This window comes from Cervus elaphus, chromosome 27 (assembly GCF_910594005.1).
Source record: "Cervus elaphus chromosome 27, mCerEla1.1, whole genome shotgun sequence".
Lineage (NCBI taxonomy): Eukaryota > Metazoa > Chordata > Mammalia > Artiodactyla > Cervidae > Cervus > Cervus elaphus.
This window is the reverse complement of record NC_057841.1, coordinates 12830358-12834185: the sequence shown is the minus strand read 5'-3', so window position 1 is coordinate 12834185 and position 3828 is coordinate 12830358. Positions and strand designations below refer to the sequence as shown.

General features: G+C 36.5%; 1 pseudogene; it reads right to left on the bottom strand.

Moving 5' to 3' along the window:
- Positions 1–261: 261 nt before the first annotated feature.
- Positions 262–370, bottom strand: LOC122685060 (annotated as a pseudogene).
- Positions 371–3828: the final 3458 nt, after the last annotated feature.

The window sequence follows — 3828 nt, the reverse complement described above, 5'->3', positions numbered from 1 at the left end:
TCAAGTAGGATTTATCCCAAGGATGCAGGGATTCTTCAGTATATGCAAATCAATGTGATATACCATACTAACAAATTAAAGTATAAAAACCACATGATCATCTCAATAAATGCAGAGAAAGCTTTTGACAAAATTTGAAACCCACTTATGATAAAAACTCTCCAGAAAGTGGGCATAGAGGGAACCTACCCCAACATATTAAAGGCCATATATAAAAAACCCTACAACAAACATCATTCTTTTTTTTTTTTTTTTTTTTAAAGCCTGCAGCAACCAGTATTCCCAGGCGGTTACCCATCCAAGTACTAACCAGGCCTGACCCTGCTTTGCTTCTGAGATCAGGCACATTCAGGGTAGCATGGCTGTAGACTTGAACATCATTCACAATGGTGAAAAACTGAAAGCATTTTCTCTAAGATCCGGAAGAACACAGAATGTCCACTCTTGGCACTATGATTCAGTATAGTTTTGGAAGTCCTAGCCACAGCAACCAGAGAAGAAAAAGAAATTAAAAAAAACAAATACAAACAGGAAAAGAATAAAAACTGTTACTGTTTGCAAATGGCATGATACTATATACACTGTTTTCCAGTTGCCGAGTCCTGTCCAACACTTTGTGACCCCATGGACTACAGCATCCCAGGCTTCCCTGTCCTTCACTATTTCCCAGAGTTTGCTCAAATTCATACCATAGTAAGAAAATCCTAAAGAGACCTCCAGAATACTACTGATGCTAATCCATGAGTTTGGCAAAGTTGCAGGATACAAAATTGCATAAATATCTCTGGCACTCCTATATACTAACAACAAAATATCAGAAGGAGAAATTAAGGAAACAATCCCATTTACCATTGCAACCAAGAAAATACACAACCTAGGAATAAACCTACCTAACGAGGCAAAAGATATGTACTCAGAAAACTACAAGATATTAATGAAAGAAATCAAAGATGACACAAACAGATGAAGAGATTTACCATGTTCAAATCAATATTATAAAAATGAATGCACCACTGAAAGCAATCTACAGATTCAAAGAAATCCCTATCAAATTACTAATGGCAGTTTACCTTCTTCTGCAATTTTCTGGAAGAGTTTGAGTAAGGTAGGTGTTAGCTCTTCTCTAAATTTTTGGTAGAATTCAGCTGTGAAGCCATCTGGTCCTGGGCTTTTGTTTGCTGGAAGATTTTTGATTACAGTTTCGATTTCCTTGCCTGTGATGGGTCTGTTAAGATCTTCTATTTCTTCCTGGTTCAGTTTTGGAAAGTTATACTTTTCTAAGAATTTGTCCATTTCATCCAAGTTGTCCATTTTATTGGCATAGAGCTGCTGGTAGTAGTCTCTTATGATCCTTTGTATTTCAGTGTTGTCTGTTGTGATCTCTCCATTTTCATTTCTAATTTTGTTAATTTGGTTCTTCTCTCTTTGTTTCTTAATGAGTCTTGCTAATGGTTTGTCAATTTTATTTTTTCAAAAAACCAGCTTTTAGCTTTGTTGATTTTTGCTATGGTCTCTTTAGTTTCTATTGCATTTATTTCTGCCTTAATTTTTAAGATTTCTTTCCTTCTGCTAACTCTGGGGTTCTTCATTTCTTCCTTCTCTAATTGCTTTAGGTGTAGAGTTAGGTTATTTATTTGGCTTTTTTCTTGTTTCTTGATGTAAGCCTGTAATGCTATGAACCTTCCCCTTAGCACTGCTTTTACAGTGTCCCATAGGTTTTGGGTTGTTGTGTTTTCATTTTCATTCATTTCTATACATATTTTGATTTCTTTTTTGATTTCTTCTATGATTTGTTGGTTATTCAGAAGCGTGTTCTTTAGCCTCCAGGTGTTTGAATTTTTAACAATTTTTTTCCTGTAATTGAGATCTAATCTTACTGCACTGTGGTCAGAAAAGATGACTGGAATGATTTCAATTTTTTTGAATTTTCCAAGACTAGATTTATGGCCCAGGATGTGATCTATTCTGGAGAAGGTTCCGTGTGCACTTGAGAAAAAGGTGAAGTTGCTTGTTTTGGGGTGAAATGTCCTATAGATATCAATTAGGTCTAGCTGGTCCATTGTGTCATTTAAAGTTTGTGTTTCCTTGTTAATTTTCTGTTTAGTTGATCTATCCATAGTTGTGAGTGGGGTATTAAAGTCTCCCACTATTATTGTGTTACTATTAATTTCCTCTTTCATACTCGTTAGTGTTTGCCGTACATATTGCGGTGCTCCTATGTTGGGTGCATATATATTTATAATTGTTATATCTTCTTCTTGGATTGGTGGGAATGCAAACTAGTACAGCCACTATGGAAAACAGTGTGGAGATTCCTTAAAAAACTGGAAATAGAACTGCCATATGACCCAGCAATACCACTTCTGGGCATACACACTGAGGAAACCAGATCTGAAAGAGACACCTGCACCCCAATGTTCATCGCAGCACTGTTTATAATAGCCAGGACATGGAAGCAACCTAGATGCCCATCCGCAGATGAATGGATAAGGAAGCTGTGGTACATATACACCATGGAATTTTACTCAGCCGTCAAAAAGAATTCATTTGAACCAGTCCTAATGAGATGGATGAAACTGGAGCCCCTTATACAGAGTGAAGTAAGCCAGAAAGATAAAGAACATTACAGCATACTAACACATATATATGGAATTTAGAAAGATGGTAACGATAACCCTATATGCAAAATGGAAAAAGAGACACAGAAATACAGAACAGACTTTTGAACTCTGTGGGAGAAGGTGAGGGTGGGATGTTTCAAAAGAACAGCATGTATACTATCTATGGTGAAACAGATCACCAGCCCAGGTGGGATGCATGAGACAAGTGCTCCGGCCTGGTGCACTGGGAAGACCCAGAGGAATCGGGTGGAGAGGGAGATGGGAGGGGGGATTGGGATGGGGAATAAGTGTAAATCTATGGCTGATTCATATCAATGTATGACAAAACCCACTGAAATGTTGTGAAGTAATTAGCCTCCAACTAATAAAAAAATTAAAAAAAAATTACTAATGGCATTTTTCATAGACTTAGAACAACAAAATTTTACAATTTGTATGGAAAACACAAAAGATTCCAAATAGCCAGAGCAATCTTAAAGAAAACCAGGGCTGGACAAATCAAGTTCCCTGACTTCATACTATCCTACAAAGCTGCAGTAATCAAGATAGTGTGGCACTGGCACAAAAACAGAAATATAGATCAATGGAAGAAGATAGAAAGTCCAGAGATAAACTCATACACCTATGGCCACCTAATCTATGACAAAGGAAGCAAGAATATACAATGGAGAAAAGACAGCCCTTGAATCAGTGTTGCTGGGAAAACTGGACAGCTACATGTACAAGAATGAAACTGGAACACTCCCTAATACCACACACACAGATAAACTCAAAACAGATTAAAGACCTAAACATAAGGCCAGACACTATAAAACTCTTAGAGGAAAACATAGGCAGAACACTGTTTGACATAAATCACAGTAAGATCTTTTTTGATCCACCTCCTAGAGTACTGAAAATAAAAACAAAAACTAAAGGGACCCAATTAAACTCAAAAACTTTTGTATGGCAAAGGAAATCATAAACAAAATGAAAATACGAATGGGAGAAAATATTTGCAAATGAAGCAACTGACAAGAGATTAATGTCCAAAATATACAAACAGCTCATGTAGCTCAAGAGCAAAAAAAACAAAAAACACAATTATAAAATGGTCAGAATACCTAAAGACTTTTCTCCAAAGAAGACAATTAGTCTTTGACTAATTGTCAAAGAAATGCAAATCAGAAGTACAATGAGGTATCACCTGATGTCAGTCAAAATGGCC